This window comes from Thalassophryne amazonica, chromosome 20 (genome assembly GCF_902500255.1).
Source record: "Thalassophryne amazonica chromosome 20, fThaAma1.1, whole genome shotgun sequence".
Classification (NCBI taxonomy): domain Eukaryota; kingdom Metazoa; phylum Chordata; class Actinopteri; order Batrachoidiformes; family Batrachoididae; genus Thalassophryne; species Thalassophryne amazonica.
The window spans coordinates 1,913,141-1,930,987 of NC_047122.1; the positions used below are offsets into that span (position 1 = coordinate 1,913,141).

The window sequence follows — 17,847 nt, forward strand, 5'->3', positions numbered from 1 at the left end:
GAATTAACAGGAAGCCAATGAAGAGAGGCCAATATGGGTGAGATATGCTCTCTCCTTCTAGTCCCCGTCAGCACTCTAGCTGCAGCATTTTGAATTAACTGAAGGCTTTTTAGGGAACTTTTAGGACAACCTGATAATAATGAATTACAATAGTCCAGCCTAGAGGAAATAAATGCATGAATTAGTTTTTCAGCATCACTCTGAGACAAGACCTTTCTGATTTTAGAGAAATTGCATAAATGCAAAAAAGCAGTCCTACATATTTGTTTAATATGCGCTTTGAATGACATATCCTGATCAAAAATGACTCCAAGATTTCTCACAGTATTACTAGAGGTCAGGGTAATGCCATCCAGAGTAAGGATCTGGTTAGACACCATGTTTCTAAGATTTGTGGGCCAAGTACAATAACTTCAGTTTTATCTGAGTTTAAAAGCAGGAAATTAGAGGTCATCCATGTCTTTATGTCTGTAAGACAATCCTGCAGTTTAGCTAATTGGTGTGTGTCCTCTGGCTTCATGGATAGATAAAGCTGGGTATCATCTGCGTAACAATGAAAATTTAAGCAATACCGTCTAATAATACTGCCTAAGGGAAGCATATATAAAGTGAATAAAATTGGTCCTAGCACAGAACCTTGTGGAACTCCATAATTAACTTTAGTCTGTGAAGAGATTCCCCATTTACATGAACAAATTGTAATCTATTAGACAAATATGATTCAAACCACCGCAGCGCAGTGCCTTTAATACCTATGGCATGCTCTAATCTCTGTAATAAAATTTTATGGTCAACAGTATCAAAAGCAGCACTGAGGTCTAACAGAACAAGCACAGAGATGAGTCCACTGTCCGAGGCCATAAGAAAATCATTTGTAACCTTCACTAATGCTGTTTCTGTACTATGATGAATTCTAAAACCTGACTGAAACTCTTCAAATAGACCATTCCTCTGCAGATGATCAGTTAGCTGTTTTACAACTACCCTTTCAAGAATTTTTGAGAGAAAAGGAAGGTTGGAGATTGGCCTATAATTAGCTAAGATAGCTGGGTCAAGTGATGGCTTTTTAAGTAATGGTTTAATTACTGCCACCTTAAAAGCCTGTGGTACATAGCCAACTAACAAAGATAGATTGATCATATTTAAGATCGAAGCATTAAATAATGGTAGGGCTTCCTTGAGCAGCCTGGTAGGAATGGGGTCTAATAAACATGTTGATGGTTTGGATGAAGTAACTAATGAAAATAACTCAGACAGAACAATCGGAGAGAAAGAGTCTAACCAAATACCGGCATCACTGAAAGCAGCCAAAGATAACGATACGTCTTTGGGATGGTTATGAGTAATTTTTTCTCTAATAGTTAAAATTTGTTAGCAAAGAAAGTCATGAACTCATTACTAGTTAAAGATAATGGAATACTCAGCTCAATAGAGCTCTGACTCTTTGTCAGCCTGGCTACAGTGCTGAAAAGAACCTGGGGTTGTTCTTATTTTCTTCAATTAGTGATGAGTAGAAAGATGTCCTAGCTTTACGGAGGGCTTTTTTATAGAGCAACAGACTCTTTTTCCAGGGCTAAGTGAAGATCTTCTAAATTAGTGAGACGCCATTTCCTCTCCAACTTACGGGTTATCTGCTTTAAGCTACGAGTTTGAGAGTTATACCATGGAGTCAGACACTTCTGATTTAAAGCTCTCTTTTTCAGAGGAGCTACAGCATTCAAAGTTGTCTTCAATGAGGATGTAAAACTATTGACGAGATACTCTATCTCCCTTACAGAGTTTAGGTAGCTACTCTGCACTGTGTTGTATATGGCATTAGAGAACATAAAGAAGGAATCATATCCTTAAACCTAGTTACAGCGCTTTCTGAAAGACTTCTAGTGTAATGAAACTTATTCCCTACTGCTGGGTAGTCCATCAGAGTAAATGTAAATGTTATTAAAAAATGATCAGACAGAAGGGAGTTTTCAGGGAATACTGTTAAGTCTTCTATTTCCATACCATAAGTCAGAACAAGATCTAAGATATGATTAAAGTGGTGGGTGGACTCATTTACTTTTTGAGCAAAGCCAATAGAGTCTAATAATAGATTAAATGCAGTGTTGAGGCTGTCATTCTCAGCATCTGTGTGGATATTAAATCGCCCACTATAATTATCTTATCTGAGCTAAGCACTAAGTCAGACAAAAGGTCTGAAAATTCACAGAGAAACTCACAGTAACGACCAGGTGGACGATAGATAATAACAAATAAAACTGGTTTTTGGGACTTCCAATTGGATGGACAAGACTAAGAGACAAGCTTTCAAATGAATTAAAGCTCTGTCTGGGTTTTTGATTAATTAATAAGCTGGAATGGAAGATTGCTGCTAATCCACCGCCCCGGCCCGTGCTACGAGCATTCTGACAGTTAGTGTGACTCGGGGGTGTTGACTCATTTAAACTAACATATTCATCCTGCTGTAACCAGGTTTCTGTTAGGCAGAATAAATCAATATGTTGATCAATTATTATATCATTTACCAACAGGGACTTAGAAGAGAGAGACCTAATGTTTAATAGACCACATTTAACTGTTTTAGTCTGTGGTGCAGTTGAAGGTGCTATATTATTTTTCTTTTTGAATTTTTATGCTTAAATAGATTTTTGCTGGTTATTGGTAGTCTGGGAGCAGGCACCGTCTCTACGGGGATGGGGTAATGAGGGGATGGCAGGGGGAGAGAAGCTGCAGAGAGGTGTGTAAGACTACAACTCTGCTTCCTGGTCCCAACCCTGGATAGTCACGGTTTGGAGGATTTAAGAAAATTAGCCAGATTTCTAGAAATGAGAGCTGCTCCATCCAAAGTGGGATGGATGCCGTCTCTCCTAACAAGACCAGGTTTTCCCCAGAAGCTTTGCCAATTATCTATGAAGCCCACCTCATTTTTTGGACACCACTCAGACAGCCAGCAATTCAAGGAGAACATGCGGCTAAACATGTCACTCCCGGTCTGATTGGGGAGGGGCCCAGAGAAAACTACAGAGTCCGACATTGTTTTTTGCAAAGTTACACACCGATTTAATGTTAATTTTAGTGACCTCCGATTGGCGTAACCCGGGTGTCATTACTGCCGACGTGAATTACAATCTTACCAAATTTACGCTTAGCCTTAACCAGCAGTTTCAAATTTCCTTCAATGTCGCCTGCTCTGGCCCCCGGAAGACAATTGACTATGGTTGCTGGTGTCGCTAACTTCACATTTCTCAAACAGAGTCGCCAATAACCAGAGTTTGATCCTCGGCGGGTGTGTCGTCGAGTGGGGGAAAAAACGGTTAGAAATGTGAACGGGTTGGCGGTGTACACGGGGCTTCTGTTTAGGGCTACGCTTCCTCCTCACAGTCACCCAGTCAGCCTGCTTTCCCGGCTGCTCGGGATCTGCCAGGGGGGGAACTAACGGCGGCTAAGCTACCTTGGTCCGCACCGACTACAGGGGCCTGGCTAGCTGTAGAATTTTCCACGGTGCGGAGCCGAGTCTCCAATTCGCCCAGCCTGGCCTCCAAAGCTACGAATAAGCTACACTTATTACAAGTACCATTACTGCTAAAGGAGGCCGAGGAATAACTAAACATTTCACACCCAGAGCAGAAAAGTGCGGGAGAGACAGGAGAAGCCGCCATGCTAAATCGGCTAAGAGCTAGTAGCTATGCTAAGCTAGCGGATTCCTAAAAACACGCAAAGTGAATAATGTGTAAATAATTTAGAGGTGATTCAGCAGAAGGAGTGCTTTAGTTAAGGCACGTAAAGATTACACTGGGAAACAAATCGTAATCTAGATAACTAGATCAATCTAACTGCGCAGATTAAACAGCTAACAGATACAGAAAAACACCGCTGTGCTCCGGAACAGGAAGTGATACAATACCGCAGTGAGCCAACCACCAGTAGAGGCAAGCAAGACACACATACATGACACCGCATGAAAACGTGTGACAATCGTGTCAGTTTTTTGACAGTGTTTGTGTCCACTTGAAACAACGTGTGACAGTTTGGGCTCCAAGAACCATCAAGAAGACACTACGACTGCTGTCATGTTCTGTTGTGGGTCACCACTATTCGCAAGGTGTCATCGTGCTCAGTTATGAACTCCAGGACTCAGGGTTATTCGTGACATTCGTGGAAGATAGTTTGGCAGCTAAAAAAATGTGCTCCACAAATATCACGCATGTCATGAACTGACACGTGCTGTTAGGAACCCTATTCATTAAGTCATGTTAAGAATGTCACGGATGTGCTATTGTGACGGGAAAATGATATTTGTAACGCACCGTGCCTGTGTAAATGCAGCATAAGCAGCAGATGTATTCCATGAATGAAACAAAAAACACAATAAGACTCCTGTTGGTAAATGAAATAAATGGCTTTGTTGGGTTCTTCCTCTTCAATCAATCAATCAATCAATTTTTTTTTTATATAGCGCCAAATCACAACAAACAGTTGCCCCAAGGCGCTTTATATTGTAAGGCAAGGCCATACAATAATTATGTAAAACCCCAACGGTCAAAACGACCCCCTGTGAGCAAGCACTTGGCTACAGTGGGAAGGAAAAACTCCCTTTTAACAGGAAGAAACCTCCAGCAGAACCAGGCTCAGGAGGGGCAGTCTTCTGCTGGGACTGGTTGGGGCTGAGGGAGAGAACCAGGAAAAAGACATGCTGTGGAGGGGAGCAGAGATCGATCACTAATGATTAAATGCAGCGTGGCGCATACAGAGCAAAAAGAGAAAGAAACAGTGCATCATGGGAACCCCCCAGCAGTCTACGTCTATAGCAGCATAACTAAGGGATGGTTCAGGGTCACCTGATCCAGCCCTAACTATAAGCTTTAGCAAAAAGGAAAGTTTTAAGCCTAATCTTAAAAGTAGAGAGGGTGTCTGTCTCCCTGATCCGAATTGGGAGGCTGGTTCCACAGGAGAGGAGCCTGAAAGCTGAAGGCTCTGCCTCCCATTCTACTCTTACAAACCCTAGGAACTACAAGTAAGCCTGCAGTCTGAGAGCGAAGTGCTCTTTTGGGGTGATATGGTACTACGAGGTCCCTAAGATAAGATGGGACCTGATTATTCAAAACCTTATAAGTAAGAAGAAGAATTTTAAATTCTATTCTAGAATTAACAGGAAGCCAATGAAGAGAGGCCAATATGGGTGAGATATGCTCTCTCCTTCTAGTCCCCGTCAGTACTCTAGCTGCAGCATTTTGAATTAACTGAAGGCTTTTTAGGGAACTTTTAGGACAACCTGATAATAATGAATTACAATAGTCCAGCCTAGAGGAAATAAATGCATGAATTAGTTTTTCAGCATCACTCTGAGACAAGACCTTTCTGATTTTAGAGATATTGCGTAAATGCAAAAAAGCAGTCCTACATATTTGTTTAATATGCGCTTTGAATGACATATCCTGATCAAAAATGACTCCAAGATTTCTCACAGTATTACTAGAGGTCAGGGTAATGCCATCCAGAGTAAGGATCTGGTTAGACACCATGTTTCTAAGATTTGTGGGGCCAAGTACAATAACTTCAGTTTTATCTGAGTTTAAAAGCAGGAAATTAGAGGTCATCCATGTCTTTATGTCTGTAAGACAATCCTGCAGTTTAGCTAATTGGTGTGTGTCCTCTGGCTTCATGGATAGATAAAGCTGGGTATCATCTGCGTAACAATGAAAATTTAAGCAATACCGTCTAATAATACTGCCTAAGGGAAGCATGTATAAAGTGAATAAAATTGGTCCTAGCACAGAACCTTGTGGAACTCCATAATTAACTTTAGTCTGTGAAGAAGATTCCCCATTTACATGAACAAATTGTAATCTATTAGACAAATATGATTCAAACCACCGCAGCGCAGTGCCTTTAATACCTATGGCATGCTCTAATCTCTGTAATAAAATTTTATGGTCAACAGTATCAAAAGCAGCACTGAGGTCTAACAGAACAAGCACAGAGATGAGTCCACTGTCCGAGGTCATAAGAAGATCATTTGTAACCTTCACTAATGTTGTTTCTGTACTATGATGAATTCTAAAACCTGACTGAAACTCTTCAAATAGACCATTCCTCTGCAGATGATCAGTTAGCTGTTTTACAACTACCCTTTCAAGAATTTTTGAGAGAAAAGGAAGGTTGGAGATTGGCCTATAATTAGCTAAGATAGCTGGGTCAAGTGATGGCTTTTTAAGTAATGGTTTAATTACTGCCACCTTAAAAGCCTGTGGTACATAGCCAACTAATAAAGATAGATTGATCATATTTAAGATCGAAGCATTAAATAATGGTAGGGCTTCCTTGAGCAGCCTGGTAGGAATGGGGTCTAATAAACATGTTGATGGTTTGGATGAAGTAACTAATGAAAATAACTCAGACTTCCTGCATGAAGCCCATAATGTGCCACGACATGCTGCCAGATGTCACTGAGGACTGAGTCTTCCTATTGAGGCCACGCCCACTTACAAAGATGCACTTCTGTAATTTTACTCTGCATGTGGTGATGTCTGGAGACAGATGTTCAGAAAACATGGAACAGCACAAACAACACTCTGTTTTTATTCAAACAATGTCATAGACTGGGTCACCAACTTGGTAGTTTCAGGTGTGCTTGTCCACAGGTATGGGTAATTCCTGCACCTGTAATTTGGTCTCATGCCGTATCTGCTTTCCTTGAGCGATGTGCACAGGTGACAGCAGCAGAGTGTTGATCCGTGGTGCTCTGAGTTGGTGACTGTTGAGGAGTTCACTTGGCAAGTATCCACAGGATGTCAGGGTACGGGGTACTGTAGCAGGAACTCCTGAAGTACTCTCCTTAGTGGCAGAGATGACTTGCGTAGTGCCTGTTTGAAGCTTTGTGTTAGGCGTTCTGCAGATCCCTTGGTAGCAGGATGATAGGGTGCTCCTGTGAGGTGCGTGATTCCTCATTCCTTACACCAGCTCTGGAACTCTTCTGACATTGTACCATTGTCAGTCACCAGTGTGTGTGGGTAGCCAAAATGAGCAAAGTCCTCGTCCAGAATGAACAGGTGGAATGAACTCATTCCACCTGTTCAAAGGGATGTTAATCAGTGAAATCACCTGGAGTCAGTGGCTGCAAGGAAAACCTGTACCCTCTCGGCCCTTTCTGGAATACTTTGGACACCACTGTGATAAAGGATACCATCCTACATAATGCTCTCAAATATGAAAGTAATTTCATCTTTTTTTTGACAGTTATATTTGAAAATTCATTAAATATTAAAGTATAGGGATTTTTCCAATTTTCCAAGATTTGTCCTGACTTTGACCCTTGACCTATGACCTTGAAAATTTAATCCATTTTGCCTATCAGGATATCAATCTTCACTAAAGATTTTATAATGATATGTGAAAAATTGTGGGCAACAGATGAACAGACAAACAGGTGAAAACAAAACCTCCTCCAGCTTCATTGGTGAAGGTACCCGCTTACTCCAATTAAGGGTCACAGGGAGGCTGGAACATATTCCAGGAGTCGTGAGACAGGACGCCAGTCTGTCACAGGACCACATATAGACAAACAAACACATTCACACCTAAGTTTCCAGTTCATCTAACCTCCATGTCTTTGGATGTGAGAGGAAGCTGGAGCACCCGGAGGGAACTCACACAAACACAGGGATAACATGCAAACTCCACACAGGAAGGACCAGGTGGGAAGTGAACCCATGACCTTCTTGCTGTGAGGCAACAGTGCTAACCACTAAGCCACCATGTTGCCTCCAGAGCAACTTCTGGCAGTTTTTGAGAGGTGCAACTTATTTTCCAGAAAAGCAGTAATTCTTTATGACTCAGTAACAGCTAAACATAAGGTTCTGTGTGGTCTTGAAACACTTTGTCCTCAGTGAACACACAATTCTTACACCAGGTTTAATCTATATGAACTCTAATCTGTTGAACAGATGACACTGACACTGAATTTGAATTTGCCAAGGTCAAACATCATGTGACCAAATGAAAAGACACCAAAACCCAAAAAAACCTATTATCTTTAGCAGGGGGACACATTAAGGGGGTTGATGCACCCCCCCCCCCCCATTTTTTCATCCTTGTGATGTTGAGCATTGTTCAATTTTTTGTGCATTTCTCAAGAGATAATGTAGATTCATGCCTGATTTTTTTTTTTCTTTTCTTCATAAATATCTGATTGATCACTTCCCAGATCAGCTCCCTTAATCAGATCTGCTCAATGGTTTCTTCCTTGGCCCATATCCCACCCTCTCACCAAGGTCTAAGAAAATCAGTTTGTAGTTTTTCACATTCTGCAGACATTTATCTCTAGAGGTTCCAGAGATTTGTGTCATGTGTTGGCAGAGGAATATCCTCTTGGACCCCTCTGGTTATTTTTGGGTTCTTGTGTGAACAGACTGGAGGGGATGGACTCATTCATTCATTCATTCACTCACAGCAATTGGCAGGTTGCATGCACAAGCTTTGGGGAAAACTAGGAGGCTGTTCTATTTGGGATTTGGTGTCTGTTTCAGGAGCACTGAAATCATCTGCAAACATTCTCGTTTTTACGCACACAAAATGTAAATTTCACAGACAGTGCAGCTCATTATGCTGACTGTGTGACAGCTACTGCACCTTCCTGGACTTTTTTTTTACATGCCATGTGACGGCAGTGACAGCTGGCCACGTCTCACTTGTTAATTTTATAATTCCAAGGAGAAGTCAGCAGTGTGCTGCAGCACTTCTGCTTCACTGTGCAAACAACTGCTCTGTATTTTTGGAAAGTTTTCTTCTCTCTGCATGTTTTTGCCTCTTTGTCAAAAGATCGTTGACATGCTGTGCCTATTCCTGGGTGATGTCACCATAGAAACACGATCCATGACACAGTGTTTTGATAGACAGCTGAGACTCATGTTGATAGTGAACATGAGACTGAATGTTCTCAAACAACTACACATCCTGAACACACTTACTCCAGATAAGGGTCACAGGGGTGGCACACTACCATCCAGTAGATGGGTCAGAATGCATAGAACACTGCCATCTACTGGATGGAACAGCATTTTCAGTTTTGCAAATGTCTTTTTTTTTTTACAAATGAAAAAAATAACATATTTACAAATTCACATTTATTTGTAAAAACCAACACACATTACAGTAACGTGTGTTGGATTTTACAAATAAATAAACCACCCAACCAGTGATGAGCGGAAGCTCATTTTCCCATAATGCCTTTTTGCATCTGCATGTGTTAATGTTCAAACCTTCAGAATTAGCACATTAGTTTAAAATTAAAAGATATGTGTTATATTTTCACTTTGTAAAAATGACAGAGTTGACATTAATGAAGATAAGCTATCCGGATTCATTTGGATTCTAAATCAAAACCATAAATCCAGTGGTGGGCACAGTTCTGAAAATCCGATAACCGATAATTATCGAAGATAATGTTTTCATTATCGGATTATCTTTTCAGATAACTTTGAAAACCATTGTCGGCCTAATTATCTTCCGATAAATTTTGTCCGATAATTTTTAGACCGTTAATGTGGTAAACAAAACTGAACAGCTACAAAATCTTATAAAATTTAAATTTCAGTTGAGCACCAACCTGTTAAATGTTTTGTAGCAGATATGTAGTTCTACCCTCTGCAAAAAGAGAAGTGTTGTGTGGGCCGCTGAAGAGGAGGTACTGCTGGCCCACCACCACAAGATGGCGCCCTGCTTGAAGTGCGGGCTTCAAGCACGAGAGGGCGTCGGAGCGACCAGGAGTGACAGCTGTCACTCATCATCCGTACCAGCTGTCACTCATCCACTACTCATCACCACCACCATAAAGGCCGGACTGCAACTCCACCTCCCCGCCGAGAAATCAGCTACCATTCAGGTAATTTTCTCTGCTGACTCAAAACGTTGAGTAATAATCTGAACGTCTTTTGCAGCCGTTATCCTGTGGTGTCTGCCTTATCTGTGGGATTGGCATTTGGTGTGATCAGCGACGGCTTCGCTTCACACTCCAATCAGATAAGTGGTTAGACAGGAGCTGCACGAGTGTGTGATTGGAGGTGGAGGTTCTCCCTCCTAACTAAACACTGACTGTGGGATTACTGAGTGTGCGAACTCACACTCATCAGGACTGTCTCTGCTTTCTGCCAGCAGTACCGGGTCTGACTGCTGAAGACAGCGGCCACCTGGGGCGCAGGGCTTGGCGGCTCCGGCGTTCTTCAGCTCCACTGGTGGTGGAAGCTGTGTGGGGATCCGGCTCTTCTCTTGCCAGGCGTCTTCTATCGTCAAGCCTGCCCACACGTCACCTGGTGTATGATTGACAGTCCACCATATTGTTATTGTCTGTACGTCGTTGTGCGATTCACAACATTAAATTGTTACTTTTGGCTTATCCATTGTCCGTTCATTACCGCCCCCTGTTGTGGGTCCGTGTCACGACACTTTCACAACAGGATTTCTCGGCCAGCATCATGGATCCCGAGGGGCGTCAACCATCGCTTGAACAGCCAATGGAAGAGCGAGGTGCACAGGCACCAGCAGGAGGCGTGTTGGGTGAGCTGCAGCACAACTTAACCGCCTTTACTGCTCGGTTGGACTTAGTTACCGAGCAGAACAGTGTTCTCAATCGTAGGATGGAGGCTCTCACCACCCAGGTGGAAGCGCGTGCTCAGGGCGCTGCTGCAGCACCTCCTCCTGCTGACCGTGTGCCAGAAACAGACATTCCGCTGGTCGTTCAACGAACCCCCCCACCGTCCCCTGAAGCATACATAAGCCCTCCGGAGCCGTACGGAGGCTGTGTGGAGACGTGCGCGGACTTCTTAATGCAGTGCTTGCTCGTCTTTTCAAAGCGTCCCGTCATGTACGCGTCAGACGCTAGCCGGGTGGCTTACGTTATAAATTTGCTTCGAGGAGAGGCACGCGCCTGGGCTACGGCGCTTTGGGAGCAGAATTCACGGCTCCTAATGGTTTATACTGAGTTTGTGAGGGAGTTCCGACAGGTGTTCGACCACCCTCATAGAGGCGAGACCGCTTCAAGTGTGCTGCTATCGATACGGCAGGGGCGTCGGAGCGCAGCAAAGTATGCAGTCGACTTCCGCATTGCAGCAGCACGAGCCGGCTGGAATGCTGTTGCGCTCCGCGTCGCCTTTGTAAATGGACTGTCTCTGGTCCTTAAGGAGCACCTGGTGGCGAAGGACGAGCCGCGGGATTTAGATGGGCTTATCGACCTGGTTATACGGTTAGACAACCGATTAACGGAACACCGACGGGAACGAGACAGGGGGCGTGACCAGGCACAAGCCGTCCCTCTTCCTCCCGGGTCCGAAAGGAAGCCGACTTCTCCACGCTCCACTGCCAGGGCTCTCCACGTGACAACAGCTCCCCCTGCTGACGTTGCTATGGAAACGAGCAGGGCCAAAAAACGATCAGTTCAGAGACAAAGGAGGCTGATCCGGGGAGAGTGTTTTCTCTGCAGCTCTACCAAGCACATACAGAGAGAATGCCCCAAACGGTCAAAAAAAAAGCACTCGTCCTTAGAGACTGGGCTAAGGGTGGGTCACAACACCCACGTGGGGAAACCCCGATGATCTGCACGAATCCCAGTCACGATCCTGAGTGGGGATCTAACCCTTCACGCCCCAGCACTGGTGGACACGGGGTCAGAGGGGAATCTGCTGGATAGCAGATGGGCAAAGGAGGTTGGGCTCCCTCTAGTGGCCTTACAGTCACCATTGTCGGTGCGGGCGCTAGATGGCACCCTTCTTCCACTAATCACACACCAGACACAGCCAGTGACATTGGTGGTGTCTGGGAATCACAGGGAGGAGATTGTGTTTTATGTAACACCTTCTACCTCCCGAGTGATTTTGGGTTTTCCATGGGTGTTAAAACACAATCCCCGGATTGATTGGCTGTCTGGGGTTGTGGTTCAGTGGAGCGAAACCTGCCACCGGGAGTGTTTAGGATCCTCGGTTCCACCCGGTGTGACTGCTAAGGAGGAGGTTTCAGTCCCCCCCAATCTGACGGCGGTGCCGGCCGAGTACCACGACCTTGCTGACGTCTTCAGCAAGAATCTGGCACTCACGCTGCCCCCGCACCATCCGTACGATTGTGCCATTGATTTGATACCGGGCGCTGAGTACCCGTCCAGCAGGCTGTACAACCTCTCATGTCCGGAACGCAAATCAATGGAGACCTACATCCGGGACTCGTTAGCTGCCGGGTTGATCCAGAATTCCACCTCCCCGATGGGTGCTGGTTTCTTTTTTGTGGGCAAGAAGGACGGGGGACTCCGTCCATGCATTGATTAGAGAGGGCTGAACGAGATCACGGTTCGCAACCGATACCCGTTACCTCTGTTGGATTCAGTGTTCACGCCCCTGCATGGAGCCCAAATTTTCACGAAATTGGATCTTAGGAATGCGTATCACCTGGTTCGGATCCGGGAGGGAGACGAGTGGAAGACGGCATTTAACACCCCGTTAGGTCACTTTGAGTACCTGGTCATGCCGTTCGGCCTCACCAATGCGCCCGCGACGTTCCAAGCATTGGTTAATGACGTCTTGCGGGACTTCCTGCATCGGTTTGTCTTCGTATATCTAGACGATATACTCATCTTTTCTCCGGATCCTGAGACCCATGTCAAGCATGTACGTCAGGTCCTACAGCGGTTGTTGGAGAACCGGCTGTTTGTGAAGGGCGAGAAGTGTGAGTTCCACCGCACTTCTTTGTCCTTCTTGGGCTTCATCATCTCCTCCAACTCCGTCGCCCCTGATCCGGCCAAGGTTGCGGCGGTGAGAGATTGGCCCCAACCAACGAACCGTAGGAAACTACAACAGTTCCTCGGTTTTGCAAATTTCTACCGGAGGTTCATCAAGGGCTACAGTCAGGTAGTTAGCCCCCTGACATCCCCGACCTCCACAAAAGTCCCCTTCACCTGGTAGGATCGGTGTGAAGCCGCGTTTAGGGAGTTGAAACACCGGTTCTCGACTGCACCGGTTCTGGTGCAGCCCGATCCCAAGCGCCAGTTTGTTGTTGAAGTGGATGCCTCTGACTCAGGGATAGGAGCCGTGCTGTCCCAGAGTGGGGAGTCCGACAAGGTTCTCCATCCATGTGCCTACTTTTCCCGCAGGTTGACCCCAGCTGAACGGAACTATGACGTCGGCAATCGGGAACTTCTTGCGGTGAAGGAGGCTCTTGAGGAGTGGAGACACCTGTTGGAGGGAGCATCGGTACCATTTACGGTTTTCACGGACCTCTGCAAAAAGAGAAGTGTTGTGTGGGCCGCTGAAGAGGAGGTACTGCTGGCCCACCACCACAAGATGGCGCCCTGCTTGAAGTGCGGGCTTCAAGCACGAGAGGGCGTCGGAGCGACCAGGAGTGACAGCTGTCACTCATCATCCGTACCAGCTGTCACTCATCCACTACTCATCACCACCACCATAAAGGCCGGACTGCAACTCCACCTCCCCGCCGAGAAATCAGCTACCATTCAGGTAATTTTCTCTGCTGACTCAAAACGTTGAGTAATAATCTGAACGTCTTTTGCAGCCGTTATCCTGTGGTGTCTGCCTTATCTGTGGGATTGGCATTTGGTGTGATCAGCGACGGCTTCGCTTCACACTCCAATCAGATAAGTGGTTAGACAGGAGCTGCACGAGTGTGTGATTGGAGGTGGAGGTTCTCCCTCCTAACTAAACACTGACTGTGGGATTACTGAGTGTGCGAACTCACACTCATCAGGACTGTCTCTGCTTTCTGCCAGCAGTACCGGGTCTGACTGCTGAAGACAGCGGCCACCTGGGGCGCAGGGCTTGGCGGCTCCGGTGTTCTTCAGCTCCGTTGGTGGTGGAAGCTGTGTGGGGATCCGGCTCTTCTCTCGCCAGGCATCTTCTATCGTCGAGCCTGCCCACACGTCACTTGGTGTATGATTGACAGTCCACCATATTGTTATCTGTACGTCATTGTGCGATTCACAACATTAAATTGTTACTTTTGGCTTATCCATTGTCCGTTCATTACCGCCCCCTGTTGTGGGTCCGTGTCACGACACTTTCACAACAAAGAGCAGCTTCTAGAAGAAACCGCTCTATCCTCTGCAGGCAAAGGAGAACTGGCCACACAAAAAAACCTCATTTCTTTTAACCCCATACTGATATGACAGCAATATCACCCAAGTCATCCAGAGGCATACATTTTTAACTTATGGTTCAAATTTTAACCAAACTAATTTCAGACAATCAATCAATTTCAATCAATTTTTTTTTATATAACGCCAAATCACAACAAACAGTTGCCCCAAGGCGCTTTATATTGTAAGGCAAGGCCATACAATAATTATGTAAAACCCCAACGGTCAAAACGACCCCCTGTGAGCAAGCACTTGGCTACAGTGGGAAGGAAAAACTCCCTTTTAACAGGAAGAAACCTCCAGCAGAACCAGGCTCAGGGAGGGGCAGTCTTCTGCTGGGACTGGTTGGGGCTGAGGGAGAGAACCAGGAAAAAGACATGCTGTGGAGGGGAGCAGAGACAAGTTATTTAAATTAATGTCATGTCTGATGTTTTATAAAATGAAAATATCAGATATATGTTTTAGTTTTAAAGTGATGCACTAATTTTTAAGGTTTTAGTGTGGACATTCTGTGTCCAGGTGCATTATGGGTATAGGATAATCTCAGTACATTCATGATATGAAAATGCATTTGAGACACTCTGATCAGGCCTTTTTTTTTACAAATAAAAATGGCATATTTTACAAAAGCACATTTATCTGTAAACACCAACACACGACACACCTCACATTAATGTGTTGGTTTACATAGAATTACTCAACCAATCAGTGTAGCGGAGGCACATTTTACCCAGAATGCCATCTGTCTGTTTGTTACAAAACTTCAGAATTAGTGCATTATTCAACATTAAAAGATATATGTTATATCTTAACTTTGTACAAATGACAGAATTGACATTAATGGAGTTATTCTATCAGTATTAATTTTATTTATACACCAAACCTGATGGCAGCGTTGTGATCGAGTAGAGAGTTGAGCTTCGTGGCTCCTCTCAGCTGCGTTTGTGTTGGAAGCCATGTAGTAAACTGGAGCTTCCAGCAGGAGGCAGGATGCTCAAAGACAGAAGCGCTGACTCATTGTTTGGGTCTGTAGTCACCTTTGATGCTTTCAGAATCGATCATGGTGTTAAAACTCAAAATCAGCTTGTTAGTAGTTGCAAGTGTACCGGAGACAATACTGGAATTTATTGGTTATCTGTAACTTCCAATACATTTTTGGGTGGTTTATCGTTTTAAATTTAAACTTTTTTAAACTTTTCAGTTACCTGATTATCTGTTATTGAAGTTAATTTTTTGGTTATCTGTGCCCACCACTGCATAAGTCAAACCTGCTTTCCTTTTCATGACATGACTGCCTCACATCTGGGGCTCTGTATGTTGAATGTAAATTACTTTTTTTGTAGCAGCCTGGCAGCCAGGTTCTGCTGGGGTAGAGTTGAGCTCAGCTCTTTACAGCTGCCCGTAAATATGTAAATTGATATAACACAATAAGCTTTGATTATTTTTATAATCATATCATGTTAGCCACAGAGCTCTGTGTGGTTAGTTGTTGCATGTAGAAAAGTTAACAGCATGTGACACAGTGTTGTATAGTAACGAAATAAAAATACTTCACTACTGTACTTAAGTACATTTTGGGAGACTTTGTACTTTACTTGAGTTTTTTAATTTAGCTTACTTTCACTTTTACTTCACTACATTTCCACCTTAATTGCATACTTCTACTCTGATACATTTTCTATGCGCCATGCCGTTACTCGTTACAAAACACACACACACACACACAGATTCGATCTTGTCGCTTGCTGTATATAATGTGGACAATCAGTCAGATCAGATTTGAATCAACTATGTAATAAACCCAATTTGAAGAGGCAGCACCCATGAGGGAACCCTCTCAAACACATGAAAACTCCACACAGAAAGGACAGTAGCAAACCTGATACCTTCTTGACGTGAGGCCACCATGCTGCCCCTCCTTACACAACCGGTGACATTGTATTAAATTAAATTCAAATTCAGATGTAATAATTTCTATAGCGCCAACTCAAGATGAGATTGCCTCAAGGTGCTTTACACAACACAATACTGAAAACAGAGAAAAAATTGAGTAAAAAGTTAAAAACATAAAAAACTAAACATAAAAGAGCACAAGAATAAAAATACATAATAACACAATAAAACTAGTGAGAAAACAAGGAAAATAAATGGGTTTAAATTAAGATCAAAGGAAGGGCAAATGTCAAGCAAAAGTTATTTTGCAGATCATGGACCATGAAGAGACACGAGACAAATCTTGACAACCTAAACCAAAGTGCATTAGGGGTGTGTCCAGGTTGATAAACAAGCAGTATTGCCAGATTGGGCAACTTCCCACCCAGTTGGGTTGCTTTGGGTTTTCAGAGAAAGGAGAGAGGAGAGTGAAGGTCTAGTTCTTTGGGCTTCAGGTTCTTCCTGTCTCACTGTGTGACTGTGAGTACTTTGGCACTATGTCTCTCTGTAGAATCCTTAGGAATTACTTGCAATCAAATGAATAGTTACTTGTGCCCCCATTCACACTAGAGGCCGAATGAGCCTGAATGCTGTCCAAATGAAAATTTGACATACATTCCGTAACCGTCAAAACATCCCACTGCAATCTGAGGGCATTCCAAAAAGTCGGGCAAATTCCTGTGGTCAGCTTGATTGTTTAGCTCATGTTCAAAATAAGTCAAGGTGCAGTCGAGTTGGAAAAATAACGTATGGCAGTTGAGGTGGACTCGAACTGCATTCTGACTACATTCTAAATATTCTCATGCTGTCAGAACAACATTGGAGACAGTCTGATCACATTCAAGGGAAATTCGCCATGGTCAGGCACATCATCTCCTGCCGGCGTGTACCGAATGCCGCACGGAGCTGCCGGACACCACCTCCTGTGCGTCCCATTTGGGGAGTGCAAAGGAAATATTGTAATGTGCAAAGTCAGTGGCAAACATTCATTTTGTGAACTAGATGTGTAATCAGACTGAAAACACTGTGTGTGATGACCGAAACATCATCTAAACCATTGGAGGACTAATAACGCAACAGTTTACCAAGGCATTACAATGTAAATAATCACATTTGGAATGGCTTCCAGACATGCCTCCCACTGTGACCACCAGCCACCTTGCAGCCTGTCATGTCATCTGTGTGAACCTGTGTGTGAAGTGGGATGGTGACATCGCCATGATCCAAGGGCAAATGCATCATCCACTACAAAATAATTATTCCATAAGATGCTGCATTCAGGGGCACAACGCGTGGCATCCAGCCGGACAGTGGGACACCCCCCATCTGGACAACAGACAGAGCTCGCTGCTCGCTCACTTGCCTGCCCACTCTCTCTCTCTCTCTCTCTCTCTCTCTCTTTCTCTCTTACTCTCTCCAGGAAATCAGCCCTTTAATGGACAGTGGAGTGTCCTGTTGTCCTTCTGGACAGCGGAGTGGAGCGATGGCTTGGTGCAGCCCTGATGTGCAGCTGACCTTCCCGGTGTCCGGCTGCTGCATGCAGCAATGAGGGCAGACTATCCGTATCGAACATCCCTGACGAATCAAAGTTTTTGGATAAGACTCTTTAGATCCTTACTTCTGGTTCAGAACCATCACACGTGGCAGCCACGTGTGTGGTGGTTGCATGTGTGGTAGGCGTGTGTATAAACCCCGGCCCGATCTGAACCGGCAGTAAGGATCTAAACAGTTGTATCCAAAAACTTTGATTCAGAGAATCCATTATGTGCAGCACTGACTGATTAACACGT

General features: G+C 44.4%; 1 protein-coding gene across 2 annotated transcripts in view; it reads left to right on the plus strand.

Annotated features, from left to right (window-relative positions):
* The window catches only part of LOC117501569 (retinoic acid receptor beta-like), a 956,089-nt gene that overhangs the window by 699,489 nt on the left and 238,753 nt on the right, over nt 1-17,847 (plus strand). The window lies entirely within an intron of this gene.